Below are 17,510 nucleotides of genomic sequence, written 5' to 3'. Positions count from 1 at the left end.
TAATCCATATCTGCCTTTCCTAATTCTGCTGTTGTTCACTCACTGTCTGATAGCCTACTACATCAAGGGTAGTCAATGTGGTATCTCTCAGGTGTTGTGGACTACAGCACCCATAATCCCTAGCTATTGACTGTGATGACTAGGGCTGATAGAAGTTGTAGTCCAAAACATCTGGAGTGTGGCACATTGGCTACCTCGGTCTACAGTCTCAAAGGCCATTGTGGGATATTCAAATGTCAACAAGGAAACAGACAGCAATTGTCAAAAAGAGCTGGTTATTTCTTGAACTATGCTGCCAGGTCTTTCTCAATTGGTTTATTTTGGTATGACCTCATCCACATTTCCACTGATTCAGAAATTGCAACAAACACTGGCATTGGTCATTAATTTCCATTCAAATTTGTGTGACTATTATAGGTGACTTTTGAACATTATATTGGGCTGGATCCAGACTAAGAGCGCAATCCTAACCATGTCTACTTAGAAGTAAGTCTTAATTGAGTCAGTGGACTTTCTCCCAGGTAAGAGCGGTTAGGACTGCAGCCTAAACTGCTTGGACTTAATTTCCATTAAAATCAATTGGTCAGGCTAGTCATGACTGACATAGGTCCCATTGAGCTTTTTGTTGCCACTCATCTGTCTTGAGAGACAATGGAGTGCGCCTCGGGGGATGAAATCAAACTGCTGCATTAGCAGCACTGAAGTGACCTCCAGGAGTAAGCCTGGGCAGGTTGTCCAGAGGTCCAAGACCCCTATGTTGGCTTCACTAATGTGGTCCAAAGGAAAGCAGAGCTATACATTTGGCACCAGCTTGGCTGCAGAAGTTGTTGGAAGAAGGTGTACCAGACGCCATCGATCTAAGGCTTCCACTCCAGATTTTTGTAGGGCTTACTCCTTAGCCTTTTCTTCTCCCAAATATATCCCCACAAGGCAGTGGAGGTTTATGATCAGGGTTTTCCTTCTCTTAGATGGGCTACCTTCCCAAGTTGATGAGTTCCATCTGCCCCTCATTTCCCTCTACAACATGTGCAGAAATGACCTCCTTGACCATTGGACCTACTATTTGCCTTGTCTGCTCAATCTTCTGGTGCCTGTCTTCACAGGCAGAGGAAGTTCCTAACTCACTGAGGGTTTGAGACCCATTGCTTACCCTCACCTGGTTTAGCCAGCCAGTTGAAGCCGTTTCCCAGAGTGTGGCCGCTGTCACGTGCTGACAGCTTCTAGGAGCCACAGGTGAGAGCTGAGTGCAGGGTGGGGAGCAAAGTTGGACAAAGTACCTCAGAGGGAGAACGACATGTTCCCCACCAGAGGTACTACACCTTCTCTAACACCCCACATACCCCTTTGACCTTAATTTCCATTTCAGTTGACTTAATCTGGATTCAGTGAATTGGTTTTTTAAATAGTCAGATCCCCCCGCCCAATGGATGTGACAACTTCCAGAGATTGTGTGTAAGTTATGTCCTTAGTCCTGAAGGGGTAGAATGGACTGTCCCACTTGAGAATGCCATTTTGGTGTGTGCATGTGCTTTAAAAAAATTTCTCTACACTAAAAAAATGAGTACATTGGGGAGTAATTTGGGCTAGAAACACTCTGCCTAATATATTAGGTTTTGTTTCATTTTCCCTTGCAGGTTTTTTTAAATATAGATAGATAGATAGATAGATAGATAGATAGATAGATAGATGTGGGTGTGTTGAAAAAATGGCACCCCCTGCCTGCAGCTGAACAAATTAAATCCACTTTATGGCCTCATTCTGATTCATGGGTAAACTAGACCTCATTTTGTGACAGCCATGCTATCTGACCAACCTACCTTATAGGGTTGTTGTGAGTGGACAGGGAGGTTAACCCAGTTGTATGCCGCCGTGAGCATCTCTGAGGTGGGGCAGGGCACAAACGTTGTGATAGAAATACTGTAAATGAATGCACTCCTGTGTCTAGAAATTGCTGTCAATGCAGTCTTTTGTTCGAAGAAAAATCCTTTCCTATGGCACTACGGCTCAGAGCTTGTCATATCTGAAGTGGTTTATATCAGGCAGGATTTCTGATAGAGGAGGACAGGTGGGGGTCAGAGAGCTGTAGACTCCGATTTACATGGCAGCGGCAGATGCCCTTGCTTAGAATATTATTACAGTGACAAGTCTCAGGGCCCCTGTTGGTATCTGTGTCCTGAAGACCTGTATGAAACACTTTCAGTCTTGTTGCCAATTTTCAGCGAAAATTGCAAAACCCTGAAGCTGCCTCCCATTCAAATTGGATGTGTGCCCCTGGACCAGGTATAACGGGGAATGTTTTACATCCTGAAGTTACTGCAGGAGGTGGACAGCTTATAAATAGAGCTGTTGTTCTGTTTTACATTCAGCCAAATTGACTTTGAGAGCTTGGTGTGGGCTGGAAGGAATATCAATTGACAGCCCCTTTTTTGTTTATCTGAGAGAGGTTTGAAGATGAAGGATGAAAAAAGAATTTTATATGGCTTTTTTGTGTTCAGAATTTTGCTTCTCTGCTACAATAAAGGCAGCAGAATGTGCTGAGTTGGTGTGCCTACAGTCCTCAAGAAGAATTTGGTCTCTTTATCCTGCCCTCAGTACTCTCCTAAAACACATCCCCCTCCCCCTTGGCTAGGAAAGGGACATTGTGGCCCACTGGATGTTGTTGGACTACAGCTCCCATAATCCCTCACCACTGAGCACACTGACTGGGGCTGGTGGGATTTGGAGTCCGACAACATTTGGAGGCCTGCAGGTTCCCCATCACTGTTCCAGGCCACATATGATGTCAGATTTGGGGCAATTGATCAGTTGATTGTTGGTGATTACAGAAAAGTGTGTGTTTGTTCCAACTTGTGGCACATCTCGCCAGTCTTTGCGGGGGGAGGGGAGAGGGCACAGCCAGGCCACAAACTGGTTTAATAATTTCTCTACTCGGGGAGCTGTGGGAATTATAGTTTTGTGAGGGGGACAGGAGTCTCCTAATAATTCCCAACACCTTTAGCAAACTGCAGTCCCCAGGATGCTTTGGCAAAAACTAAAGCAGTATAAAACCAATACAAATGATTAGTGTGGATGGAGCCAAACTGATGAATAGCTGCTCACCTTCTCACCCCACATTGAGTAAAAATTTTCAGCAGACAATAATGCAATGAAGATTTTGTCCATTGAAAAATATTTGACTGGTTTCTCTCTCTCCAGCTCTTCAGGACTTATGTATGACATAAATGTCAGGCACACAGAATAAGGAAAAAATAAATAAATCCTGCAGGCTGCTAACTTTTCTGGACTTGTTTGTAAGACTGCTCTAACACACATGCCAGGAGGTGCTCATGGAAGGGAAATTTGAATCCCGTTAACGTTCTCTTGATTGCATTGTGCCATCTATTTCCACTCTATGCACATCCTTGCATTCTAGACAACCAGGTTATTTTGGCTTAGCGGTCTGTGTTTGTTTCAAAACCACTGGTGCATATAGTGGTTTTGGAATCGCCCCCTTCTATATGCAGTAAGCACATGCTCTCAACAAGTACTTAAAATTTGGAATTGATGGATGGCATTGCCTTGCTACACCTGGAGAAGCATTTATATGCCTAATCCAAGCCTGGAGCATGTTTTTAAAGTCTTGATTTATTTAATATGCCCTCCAGGGAAAGCAGTTTGAATACTAACGCCCTGTGGATCCTTTTAACTATGACAGGTGCCACTACAGCACGTACTGAGCAGTGGTTGTCAAGGCTGAGCTTGCATTTATGTGCCATTATGCGTGAGAACCAATTTGCAGTGTTTAAAGCAGAGCCTGCAATAGGTCGCTGTGCTTAGAGCCTGCAATAGGTTGCTGTGGCTGGCGCTCTTTTAATTATTCCACTGGTGTATTTTGCTTATACTAGCACACTGGCAATCTTTCCTCTCTCGAACTTCTGTGTTATCATGTGATCCCCTCTTCCACTGGGAAGAACAATGCCTCTCGCCCTATGGCTTTACACGTTGCTCAGGTATGTTTTGCTCCTGCTTAAATTGCAATACAAAAGTGCGAGAGCACAGGAGAGAAAGGGGAATCGATATTAAGGTTGCTTTGACATTAGCAGCTTCTGTGGCAGCTGTTCTGGGCTATCAGCCTACCTTCCTGCAGAGGATTTGCCAGGAATCCTACTTGGGCGTTCCTCCTCATGATCTCAGAAGTGGGAATGGTGTTTTAGAGACTGCATTCATGGTTTTTTTTGGGGGGGGGGGGGTTGTTTTAATTTAGAGAAATCTCTCCAGAAGCAAGATTGCATGGGATCACTCCCTGCCAAACTGTCTTTGGAACCTTGTAGCCTGAAATGAGGTTCACTTTTATGTTAAAATGCACTATGTTTGAAAGGTAGCTTGTATTCATATGGCTTTTGCATTTTATGTTTGGCAGTCCATTCTAGCCATTACCCTTAAGAAAGGGATAACAGCCCTCCAGACGTTGTATACTGCAACTGCCTTCAGCCATAGCAAGCATGCAGGGGTGTTTAGTAGCTGAACCAATGGCTTCAAGTTACAAGAAACAACTAAACACCAGGGGAAACTTGCTGACAGTAAGAGCTGTTTGACCATGGGTGGTGCTGTGGGTTAAACCACAGAGCCTAGGGCTTGCCAATCAGAAGGTTGGCGATTCGAATACCCGGAACGGGGTGAGCTGCCGTTGCTCAGTCCCTGCTCCTGCCAACCTAGCAGTTCAAAAGCACATCAAAGTGCGAGTAGATAAATAGGTACTGCTCTGGCGGGAAGGTAAATGGCGTTTCTGTGCGCTGCTCTGGTTCACCAGAAGCGGCTTAGTCATGCTTTACATTTAGGCAAACTAAGGCCCGGGGGCCGGATCCAGCCCAATCGCCTTCTAAATCCGGCCCGCGGATGGTCCAGGAATCAGCATGTTTTTACATGAGTAGAATGTGTGCTTTTATTTAAAATGCATAGGAATTCGTTCAATTTTTTTATCCAAAATATAGTGCGCCCCCCCAAGGTCTGAGGGACAGTGGACCGGCCCACGACTGAAAAAGGTTGTTGACCCCTGTGTTTTACAATGGAACACTCTCCCTCAAGAGGTGGTGGACTCTCCTTCCTTGGAGGTTTTTAAGTAGAGGTTGGATAGCCATCTGTCATGGATGCTTTAGCTGAGATTCCTGCACCGCAGGGAGTTGGGCTAGAGGACCCTTGGGGTCCATTCCAGCTCTACGATTCTATGATTCTGTGATTCAAAAGAAGATGGAAGGCACCATATTGGCTACCCTTGCACTAAGAGAATTGCTACCATGATCAACTCCCGCCCGGGAACCAATGTCCCCACTATGGAAGGACGTGTGGAAGAATTGGCCTCCATAGTCACTTACGGACTCATTGTTAAAACCATGTTTATGGAAGACAATCCTACTCGGCTACGAGTGATCGCAGAAGAAGAAGAAGAAGAAGAAGAGAATTGCTGTTTCAACACAGAAACCTTTGTTGAATGTTAAGGCTTCTTTCAGGGGTGCAGAACTGGACCTAACCAGTGTGCCAGAGCCGTAATTCCCCCACCTCCTGTGGGCCAACTTTGGTCTTTGACAGGTGAATGGCCCTGCCTGTGATGATCAGTGGTTATGGCAAAGGCCCTTTGAAGGCCAACTGCAGGGGCAGTTTGAATCCAAACCATTTCTGCAAACATACGAAGCAGGACTTGCTGATGGTGAGCCTCCTTGGGGAATGCCTTAGTGTAGCCGATACCAGCAGGGCTCGCTGTCAGCACCGATTGCTTACAGCAAGCTTCCCCCCCCCCAGCTTCCCCATTGACTCAGGTGTGGGGCAGGTGGGGCATGGCTTGGTGGAAATGGCCTTGCAGGCAACGTTGAGACCTGTGCTGGCCCTAATTTGGCTTGTGGGCTAGAGATTCCTTACCCATGGCTTATACTTTAAATAGTCCAGAATCCCAGCCATCACAATGCTGCTGTTAAGATTGACCCTCTCCTCTTTCACTTTTAAATTCAACCCTAACAGAGGGTCCTAACTTCTCTGTAGTTAGCTTGGAAGGAGGGAGGGGAAATGAGAGAGATGTAGCAGGGATCAGAATGTGTATAATTTGCAGCGCCAGACAAGCAGAAATACATATTTAATGGGTCCCAAAGTAAGAGATTAACTTTATTTGTCAAGCTTACTCTATTATTTATAGAGCCTGTACATTTTGTATTGGAAACAAGGGAAAGTGTTGTGCCTTTTAGGTATGAGAGCTCTATCTAGTCTCCTAGGATACATACTCGGTAATCATTCTACAGTTACCTATTAAAGTTCTTGACTGTAATGAATGCAGACATCTCTCTAAATAGTCTTATTGTTAAATCACCCCCTGCAGAAAGCTTTTCGTTTGCGTATGTGTGTGATGTTAGTGTCTGCTCCGTTTGGAAAGTTTTTGCTTAAAATAACATGCTTTCAGATTTTAAAAGAAAAAATGTTTTAAAAGCAGGGGTGGACAATCTACGGCCCCGAACCTCGTTTCATGTGGCCCTTAGCGCAGTTTCATGTGGGTGGGGGGAACGTGAGAGGGAGAGAGAGAAATAGAGCAGGGGTGTGTTGAGGAGATGACAATATGAAAGGAAATGGGGTTTCCTATGTAAAAGACACCTTCTTTTTGGGAGAAAAGCAATGACAAACCTAGACAGCATCTTAAAAAGCAGAGAAATCACCTTGCCGACAAAGGTTCGTATAGTTGAAGCTATGGTTTTCCCAGTAGTGATGTATGGAAGTGAGAGCTGGACCATAAAGAAGGCTGATCACCGAAGAATTGATGCTTTTGAATTATGGTCCTGGAGGAGACTCTTAAGAGTCCAATGGACTGCAAGAAAATCAAACCTATCCATTCTGAAGGAAAGCAGCCCTGAGTGTTCACTGGAAGGACAGATTCTGAAGTTGAGGCTCCAATACTTTGGCCACCTCATGAGAAGAGAAGACTCCCTGGAAAAGACCCTGATGTTGGGAAAGATTGAGAGCACAAGGAGAAGGGGATGACAGAGGATGAGATGGTTGTCTCCAAGCTACCAACATGAGTCTGACCAAACTGCGGGAGGCAGTGGAAGACAGGAGTCCCTGGCGTGCTCTGGTCCATGGGGTCACGAAGAGTCGGACACAACTAAACATCTAAATGACTAAATAACAACAACAGAATGTAACAATCAGGGCAGATCACTGGCCACAGTAGGAATTGGGGAGAAAATCTATTCAGTTTGCATTTAAAGTTGGACTTGCTGAATTCTCACGTTCTGCAACAAAATGCAAAGCAAAACCCAGCCATCTTTTGAAATTTGCGCTTCTCCGAATTTTGCAATGCAGTTCTAAAATTTAATAATAATAAAGCAAAATGATGCATAGAAAAATGCATATCCTACGGTAAAGTGTGCTCTATATGCTTTTATGTTTTAGTGAAAACAACCTAGAAAAATGCATTATATTCAACACATTTTTGCCAAGCAGTTTTCCTGTTAGGCAAAATTGCATAGAAAAAAGTATATATTAGGATAAATTCACATTAAAACATTGATGGATTCTCATGTGGATTTTGTTTTTTAAAAATTCAAACTGATGTGGAAATGTGGGGAACTGAATTTAAGACTGGAAAATTAACAGATTTACCTATCCCTAGGCAAGAGTGATTTATCTCTGCTGCAGCAACCCACTGGATAAGAAGAAAAATTGAGAGAGTATAAAAGAGAAAGAGGTACCAGAGAGAGAGAGAGAGAGAAAGAAAGAAACAAAGAGGTGGCCTCACCCACCAGTAATTCTGGCTCCACCCACCTTTGGCTGCAGCCACAGCCACTGCCAGACTATACCTGGCAGAAAATGGGGAAGCGGAATGAGCTATGGTCTCAGGGGGTGGTCTGACAGTATATGAGGCCAGCACTTGGCTAGATCTGGGATGGCAAACTCCCTGGGAACCACATGTACTCTGCCTTGGGTTCTGTGATAGAAGAAGGGGTTGGGGGATATATGCATGCATAAATGAATGAATGAATGAATGAATCAGATACCACTTTGTAGGTAAGATGGTGCCCACTTTCAATGCTCTACCATGTGAGTAAATATCTAGCACCCTAGATATCCAGCACTCATTCTGTTGCCTTCCTTTTACTTTTGTACTTTCAGGGAGGTGTGTGTGTGTGTGTGTGTGTGTGTGTGTGTGAATTAAATCTAGGGGGCATTCAAAAAGGCATTCTGCTTTTGTAGTCTTAATTGATAGGAACCATCACCCTCAACTTATTCTACTGCAAATGTAGACAAGTGGTGCCCCCCCATTATGAATTTCAGATTGACTTCTGATTATGATTGTTTTGTGGTGATTCTCATGTTTTTAAGAAATGAGATAAATTGCCAATGAAAACAGGGTGCTAGACTTGGATAGCCCGACAGCATGGTGCAGCAAGCTCTTTTTATGTTATAAAAGTGGCGTTCAGAACTCCCCTTTGGTCTTGGAACAGGTTTCAGGGGAACGCAACTTCTGTTCTAAGTGATCAACGGAAAGCAAGTTGTGTCAGCATCTGGTATCATGATGTCATGCAAGATTAAAAATTAAACCAAGAATGTGAGTTGGCCACCTATTCTGGTAAACTGTGTACTATGGCATTTTCCAGTTACAGCCTTGCTTGACTCACCCTTTCCTAGACTTTGGCAATCTGTGTACTGAAGCATGGAAGTACTTTGTTTCCAAGAGTGCTCCTTTGAGCTGCAAGTGATTTTGCTGATAGGGTGGCCACATGCAAAGGAAACTAGGACTCCTGTACCTTTTAACAGCTATGCTGAAGAGTATATGAATGTGTCTTATACCAGGTGAGATTAATGGTCTCCATCCTGCTGCCTTCTAGATGTGTTGGATTACAACTCCCATCAGCCTCAGGCAGCATGGCTGGTGAACAAGGATGATGGGAGTTTTAGTTCAACAACCTCTGGAGCAGTGTTTGAAATTCCCTGGGCACCAGGCATGTTTTGCTACTGCCTTGGCTCCAATTGCAACTATGTGGAGATTTTGGGGCATTGGGTTGGTGACTGACATCTCCATCAGGCCAGCTGACTTATGCGCAGCAAAAGATGTGCATCTCGTGTTTCTGCACTGCTACGCAAATCATAGATCCCTTGCTGGGCATCTTAGTCCTCCATCATCACATCAAGGAGAGTAAGCATAGGACTGAGTACAGATGTCATAGAATCATAGAGTTGGAAGAGACCACAAGGGCCATCCAGTCCAACCCTCTGCCAAGCAGGAAACACCATCAAAGCATTCCTGAGAGATGGCTGTCAAGCCTCTGCTTAAAGACCTCCAAAGAAGGAGACTCCACCACACTCCTTGGTAGCAAATTCCACTGCCGAACAGCTCTCACTGTCAAGAAGTTCTTCCTAATGTTTAGGTGGAATCTTCTTTCTTGTAGTTTGAATCCATTGCTCCGTGTCTGCTTCTATGGAGCAGCAGAAAACAACCTTTCACCCTCCTCTATATGACATCCTTTTATATATTTGAACATGGCTATCATATCACCCCTTAACCTTCTCTTCTCCAGGCTAAACATTTGACTGTCCTACAGGCCACCCAAATGGAACTCACAGACCATAGTTTAAAAACCTCTGCCTTAGCCCATAGTTAATACAGTTGTACCTTGGATTCCGAACGCCTTGCGACTCGAACGTTTTGGCTCCGGAACACCGTAAACCTGGAAGAGAGTGTTTAGGTTTGCGAACGTTCTTTGGAACCCAAATGTCCAATGTGGCTTCTGCGGATTCCGATTGTGTGCAGGAAGCTCCCGAATGTTTTCGGAAGTCGAACAGACTTGCAGAACGGATTCCGTTCGACAACCAAGGTACAACTGTACCATTTCCATTTCCACCATGTGTGTTTCTCCTTCTTGCATACTGGGACAAGCAAATTGTTGTAAGGGCAAGCTTACAGTCAAGCAATGTAGTTGAGATCATAGAATCACAGAATTGTAGTGTTGAAAGGGACCCCGAGGTTCATCTAGTCCCCTGGCAAATAGACATTCTGCTGTGGCAACTGCAGCTTAGGCTTTAGGTGCCATTTGGTGCTAGCTTTTTATTTATTTATTTCATTTCATTTCATTTCATTTCTATACCGCTTTATATTTTTAAGAAAAACTTTAAAGCGGTTTACAGTATTTTAAAACATCAATAAAACAATCTGAAGAAAGTCAAATGTAGAGTATACAGTCAAAGTAACATAATTAACAGAAAACTAAAATATTATCTTAAAGATTTCAAAATAAAACATTACTAAGCAGGTCAATTACAAAATACATATTTAACACAAGCAAAGTTACAAAAAAAAATCTTAAACATTAAAAAAGTCAAATATAAAATGCACATTTAAAACAGCACAATTAACAAAAGAATAAAATATTGTCATAAGCATGACATGGCTGTTTGGCAGGCACAAAAAGATGGGGCAAATGAATCCAATAGTTAGGGGTTGTTGTCAGGCATAGTGATGGCCCTCTGGTCTCACCAGGAGCCTCTTCAGCAGGGCTGGTGAGTGTTTCAAACACTGCTCTGGAGGCAGCCGAATGAAGAGGGCTGGTCTACATTGACTTGGCAGCGGCTATGTAGGGTTTCCAAAAGGACACTTTCTCAGCCTTACCTGGAAATACCTGGAGGGAACAGAGTACCTTCTGCATGCTGGGCATGTGCTGAGCTACAATACAGGTGCATCTCTACTACAAGCAATAGCCACTGAAACGAGAGCCTTTCCTCCTCCGCCATGGGTCACTTGTTTTCAACACGGGCCAAGCTTCTCATGAAAATCATGATTACCGCAGATTACCATGATTTTCTCCAATGCTCCTGATATTAAAAAGTTATGATTGCAAGGAGGAGGTCCATAAAAGGGAAATGATCTGAAATTGCGAATGGTTTATTAAGAGTAGACAAGCATAACATGCATTTGAAAATAGGTTTGGAACGTGGAAGGGCACCCCAGTTTGATCTGAGTAATGCTTTCTTAGAAGGCTCTAATGCTTTTCATGGCTATAGAATTATGAAGATTAAAATAGAGGGGTGTATTATGCCCGGCTATTGACTTGAACAAATACAGCATTATCGTAATTTGTATGTTCTTTTTCTCCCTTGGATATAGACAAAAGTTTACATAATCATCTAAGGGCCATTTGCCTTTGAGACGCCTGTCTGCAGGCTGTGTTTAAAATCCTTTCTCTAATATTGATAGTGTAGCAAGCTGCATAAAGAGTTGTTAATCTTTCCAAACGTGGCTTCTATTTAAAAGAACACTTCCCCAGGAGTGTCACGTGGACTTCGTTCGCATATTCCTTTTGCACCAGTGGGCCTTGTTCAGTGTGTGTGTGTGTGTGTGTGTGTGTGTGTGTATCCAATACAATCCCAACAGTGCAAGCGGCAGCATAAATGCTCCTCCATTCCTTTTTCCTTAGCATAAATGTATTGCTCAGTTTTGCTATTGCTTGGGGCTTTTTTTTTGGCCTAAGATTGTCTTTATTCCAGTAAGACGTCTTAATTAATTTTTTCAGAGTGCCAGAATTCACTGTTAACGTTCCATGTCCCTACCCCATTTCCTGTTCTGTTTTGTAACAATTAACAGTGGAAGCCTGTACATTTCTACTCATAAGTAAGCACAGCTGGGTTTTATTTTGTATTTTTCAAATATTTATAAACCACTAAGACTGATAAAGTATCATAGAGTGGTGCACTTAAAACAAAATAAATAAGTATTAAAGAGACACCAGAAATAACACAGTTAAAGTAACAGTTTGATACCAGAAGATGGTCAGCAGATGACCCCAAGCCCACAGATAAGCATATATTGAAATTTTCAGCAAGAAAAGGCTTTGGTAAATAAAGTCTTGGGACACAGATGGCACTGTGGGTTAAGCCACTGCGACTAGGGCTTGCCGATCAGAAGGTTGGTGGTTCGAATCCCCGCGACGGGGTGAACTCCCGTTGTTCGGTCCCAGCTCCTGCCAACGTAGCAGTTCAAAAGCACGTCAGTGTGCAAGTAGATAAATAGGTACCACTCTGGTGGGAAGGTAAACAGCGTTTCTGTGTGCTGCTCTGGTTTGCCAGAAGCGGCTTAGTCATGCTGGCCACATGACCCGGAAGCTGTACGCCGGCTCCCTCAGCCAATAAAGGGAGATGAGCGCGCAACCCCAGAGTTGTCCATGACTGGACCTAATGGTCAGGGGGCCCTTTACCTTTAAATAAAGTCTTAAGCATGTATCTGAAGGACTAAATGGTTGGAGGATGCCTTATCTCTGATGGAAAGGTTTGTAGCTCAGTGGTAGAGCATCTCATTTGTACAGTGGTACCTTGAGTTACAAACGCCTCAGGTTACAAACGCTTCAGGTTACAAACTCCGCTAACCTGGAAGAGTTACCTTGAGTTGAGAACTTTGCCCCAGGATGGAAATTGTGTGCCAGTGGCACGGCAGCGGCAAGAGGCCCCATTAGTAAAAGCACACCTCTAGTTAAGAACAGTTTCAGGTTAAGAACGGACCTCCGGAACAAATTAAGTTCGTAACTAGAGGTATCACTGTATGTGAGAATGTGGCCTTTGAACTGGGAGAAGTCTACTTTCTCTGCCTGCATCACTTGTACCTTAGCGGGGCCAGATCAAAAAGTTCTACGGGGTGGATCTAGCTCATTAGCTGCCCATTGGACCATGCTATCTTGGACTGCAAGTTACATGATCTGTAGGTTGCACTTTTTACTCCTGGCAATCCGTAGTGGAGAGGATACTCCAGATTCTGAGTAGCTAATAGTCCACAGCCATCAGTCAGGAGCTCGAGCTGTTTGCAGAGTTTACTGTCTGTTCTTTCTATGCTGGCTGATCTTTGCTTTTTGCTGAAAAAAGCAGGCAAAACAAATTCCCATCAGTCCTAGCCTGCCCAGAATACCAGCATCTTAAGTTCAGGTCCTCCTTGGCAAATAGGTGACCACTTCAGATGCAACGTTGTTGTTTTTTTAAAGTATTTTTTATTAAAGATTTTCTTTATTTGCAAAGGTGTGTGCAATGTCTCTGTCGTATTTTTTCCATGTAACATTTTTACAAATCAGTTTTGGTTGTTGAGACATTAGGAAGAAAAGGGGGAAAGAGGTGGATGGGATGGGGAGATGGGTGGGGTGGGGTGACGATGTTTCTATTTTATGAAATATATGTAGGGTTTGGTGTCAGCGTTGTTTGTGTAGGTTCTCTGTTGTTCACTTGTGCTCCTTTGGCGGTGAGAGAGGTTGTTGTCCAGAATAGTTGGATTTTGGGGCACTCCCACCACATGTGGAAGTGTGTGCCTGTGGAGGTGCACCCTCTCCAGCAGTTTGGTGAGGTTCCTGGGCGTATTAGCGCTAATTTTCTTGGCGTTAGATACCACCTGTAGGTTAGTTTTAGGGTGACTTCTTTTCTTTTCATTGATATGGATTTAAAGGGGTTTTTTTTAGACCACATTCTTGTCCATTGGGTGGGGTTGATTTCATATCCTATGTCATCCTCCCATTGTTTTATGATTGCGTCTAGGGAGTTTGTGGGATCCTTGAGTAGTATTTTGTATATTGCGGATACCATCCCTCTGCCATGTCCCTTTGTTGTTAGGATGAGGTTTTTGAAGGTTGTCAGATGCAACGCTTTTCAGATGAATTGCATCCGTGGAACCAATGACAAAAGCATTCTAGTGATCTATTGTTACAGCCATTTTGCTGTGCTTGAATTGGAGAATCAGGATGTTGCATTGGTTGAGAATGTTGGCAGGATCAAGATTTACAGCAAGAGAATCCAGTTTCATGTTTGTTATCCTTGAAACGTATTAATGTACACACATGGGATCCTGGCAATAGGTGATTTTAGAAATGGAGCTATCCTATCTTGCTCCATCTGGACCAAGGAGGCAGAGAGTCCTGAAAGATCTATTGGGGCAGGTGGGTGGAGTTGGAACTATCACCCATTGCTGTGACCCTGCCAACAAGTTATATATGCCATGGAATAACTTGGTATCTAATGTGTTTTGCTAGTGGAATGATCTCATTTGGGTTATTGTGACTAATTCTTTTTTTTTTTTTTTAAGGGACATGGAATTTTGGATTGAGAAATTTTCCAGTCTCATTTGAGAGACAAGTGCTTTTCTGATGATGCACAAGATCAAAGGGCATGCATTACACTCTCTGCTCCATCGTTTTTTTCCAGATTAGCTGCAAAGCAAAAGCTTGAATTGTAAACCAGCTTGAGCGTTTTTGAAAGGCAAGGTAAAAAGAAAAATGTCTTAAATAAAAGATGCAGTTGTGTAAATGTATGAGTAAATGGAACTGCAACCTTTGGTAAAATACTTTCTTCTGCTTTAAAAGGTTCAGTATTAACAGTACAAAAGGACTATTGTCATTTCAATAATAATTTTAAAAATCTTGAAGCTTTCTCTGTTCTGATCTTTGGAAGCACACGCACTTGTCAAAAAGGAAAGGGTTTGACAGAATGCATTAGACTTTGTACTGTAATCTGAAAGAGCATCCCATATATTAAGAGTTGTTGGACAGATTGTAATTCCTGTGCAAACAGATTTTTCACCCTGCCCCCTCCCCAAACTCACTTGACCAGGGGGGGAGGGGGGAGGTCTGGTTAATTATTCCCTTTCGTATTTGCATGACTGCAAGCATAACACTCTACCCTTCTATATATTCTGGCTAAAAAAGGTTTTGGTCTTTTCTTGTCAAGAGATCTTGTCTAGCTGGTTTGAGTTACTTGATTGTATGGTAGAAATTACTTCGTAACTAAGTCGTACAGGAAATTCTTAGATGGAATTGGTGAGCGTGTGTGAAATAGGGTATGTACTTTTCCTTTTTGTTATAATTTGATCACTATGCAGTTGGGATTAATGAACTGTGATTACTGAATTTCTTTTGGTGTCTTTATGTTAATGATACAGAGCCTCACCTCCCACCTGGGTTCACTGTTACATATTTTTCTGTGGATTATGGTGCATATTTCCTTTGCATCTATGTTTCAGTAACTTTCAGTGCAATCTTATGCATGTCTACCCACAAGTAGACATCTAATTCAGTGGGACTCGGTCCCAGGTAAGTGGCTATAGGCTTGCAGCTTGCTTCCTTCCTTCCTTCCTTCCTTCCTTCCTTCCTTCCTTTCTTTTCCTTTCCTTTCCTTCCCCCTTCCCCCTTCCCTTCCCTTCCCTTCCTTCTAATAATGGCTATACAGTGCATGCACAAGTGTAGTCTCTGGTTCTGCAGATTGTATAAACTGCCAGAATTTTTAGTGCATCAGTTATTAGAAGATGATCCTGAGAAGTTCCCAAGACGCCAGATTTTGCATCAGGCACAGAACTCAGCACTGGTGATGAGGGTGAATTTGGGGGTATTCAAAATGCAAAGTCCTGCAGTTTGAGATGCTTCACCCCCAATACAAGGCAACCCCAAACCCTTCCAAATCTGGGACAGGGCTTGGTTTGCTGTGTACCAACGTTTGACCATCACTTCTGCTGATGCCAACGAAATCTGCCTCCTGATATCGCTGTCCTCTTTTCTTCCTCCCAAACTTACTTGATGGTGGGGCAGTTACATATTGGGGCCCCGGGAGCCCTGGGAAAAAGCATTTCCCATGGCTCCTTGAGACTGGAATGCTGCTGCTGTAAGGTTCTAGGCACCAGAGGGGAGTCCGAGGCCTCGGGAGAGAGAAGAAAATGATCTTGCTATCCCTGCCATATTGCCAGGGAAGGGATGGCATGGGGCACAGCAGTTGATGAGAGTGGGGGAGGATGACCCAATCCTTGCTTTTTTGCAACTTTTCCTTTTGCAAGTTCTTGAAGGCTCAGTCGTGTTTTGTTTTTAGTGCTTGCAAGTCTAAATCAAGGGAAGTTAAGGGGCGTTTCCTTATCAGCGCTCAGCAGCCTGAGCAGCTTAGTTTTATTTTATTTTACCCAAATGGCTTTAAATCCTTATTTGTTGCTGTGTATGCTTGAAAGGACATGGGGCTGATGCTTGCTGTGATATCACAAAGACATCAAGGAGGCTGGGTAGGACTGCCAGTTGTGAAGGTGGGGGTGGGGGTAGGGCTTCATCGTCCCACAAATATCCTTGCCCTACCTCACAACGGCCACAAACAAAATTAAGTATTAAATGCACATTTCTTGGAACTCGGTGACTTACGTAGCTTGCAGAATTTAGCTTACTGGGGCGGAAGGGGTGGGGGCAGTTTTGATTCCCATCCTTCTCTGCAGAGTACGCAGAGCTCCCTGTATAATTTATTCTAGAACCTAATATTAGCTTTTCGTAAGACAACATACAAGAGGTGTCCTTGAGAGAAACAGAGAGAGGGAGAGAGAAAGGAGTTAGCACTCTTTTTAAAGTCGTTGCTGTAATTAAAGCCTGAAGCTTCTTGTTACTATGGAAACGCCAAGCACCACAAATATGAAATGCAGGTTCCAAGGCCTCCGTTAAATGTGCCATAATATTCTCCGTTTGTAAGGTTTGAAGTTGTGCTTGGCGAATGTGCGTCCCCCTCCCTCTCTGCCACCAACAGGCAAGAGCCCTTTTTGCATTCTCAAGCGCACATGAATCTTGGGGGGGTGGGAAGGGGTATTCACAAGTGCATGCTGCTGGGGGGCAGGGAAGGGATGGGTGGCAGGGAGACTGAGGCTGAGGTGAAGAACATAAAAAGAGCTCTGCTTGGTCAGGCCAGCATCCTGTTCTCTCTGTGCCCAACCAGATGCCTGTGGGAAGCTCACAAGTAGAACGAGAAACTATGGAACTCCCTCCCTCAGGAGGCAGTGGTGACTGCCGGCCTTGATGGCTTTGAAAGAGGAATACACAGATTCATGGGGGAGAGGGCTGTCGAGGGCTACCAGCCATAACAGCTGTGCTCTGCCTCCACCGTTGGAGGCAGTATTGCTTCTGAATACCAGTTGCTAGAAACCACGGAGTACTGTTGCCCTCAGGTGCTGCTTGTTGGCCACAAGAACAGGAAGCTGGACTACATGGGCCACTGGCCTCATCCAGCAGGCTGTTCTTACGTTCCTATTCCACTTTTGCCACTGCTGATATGTTCACTGCAAGAAGATCAAACCTATCCATTCTCAGAGAAATCAGCCCTGAGTGCTCACTGGAAGGACAGATCCTGAAGCTGAGGCTCCAATACTTTGGCCACCTCATGAGAAGAGAAGACTCCCTGGAAAAGACCCTGATGTTGGGAAAGATGGAGGGCACAAGGGGACAACAGAGGACGAGATGGTTGGACAGTGTTCTCGAAGCTACCAACATGAGTCTGACCAAACTGTGGGAGGGAGTGGAAGATAGGAGTGACTGGCGTGCTCTGGTCTATAGGGTAACGAAGAGTCAGACACGACTAAACAACAAATATGTTCACTTCTCCCCCTGGGCACAATCCGTGCCTCTCCCAGAGGAGGAAGATAAGATGTATAGAAGTTATGTCTCCTCTCCTTGCTCACCAACGCAGCCTTGAGAGGGCAGGTGAACAGGCAACAGCAGTAGGAAGGATGAGTAGCATCACAT

General features: G+C 44.1%; 1 protein-coding gene across 3 annotated transcripts in view; it reads left to right on the top strand.

Moving 5' to 3' along the window:
• LNX2 (ligand of numb-protein X 2) overlaps positions 1-17,510 on the top strand; it is a 77,697-nt gene that overhangs the window by 20,721 nt on the left and 39,466 nt on the right. Inside the window, exon 1 of one of the 3 annotated variants that reach the window (XM_033146411.1) lies at positions 3,967-3,989. The exons of 1 other annotated variant lie outside the window; for it this stretch is intronic. The gene's annotated coding sequence lies outside the window, so the exon portion shown is untranslated. Of the gene's footprint in view, positions 1-3,966; positions 3,990-14,732; positions 14,813-17,510 lie in introns of those variants that run through there. One more of the 3 variants, XM_033146410.1, reaches the window with a different exon arrangement.

The sequence above is a fragment of the Lacerta agilis genome, chromosome 4, assembly GCF_009819535.1.
Source record: "Lacerta agilis isolate rLacAgi1 chromosome 4, rLacAgi1.pri, whole genome shotgun sequence".
NCBI classification, from domain to species: Eukaryota; Metazoa; Chordata; class Lepidosauria; order Squamata; family Lacertidae; genus Lacerta; species Lacerta agilis.
The sequence above is the reverse complement of the archived record's forward strand: the minus strand, read 5'-3'. Positions and strand labels throughout refer to the sequence as shown.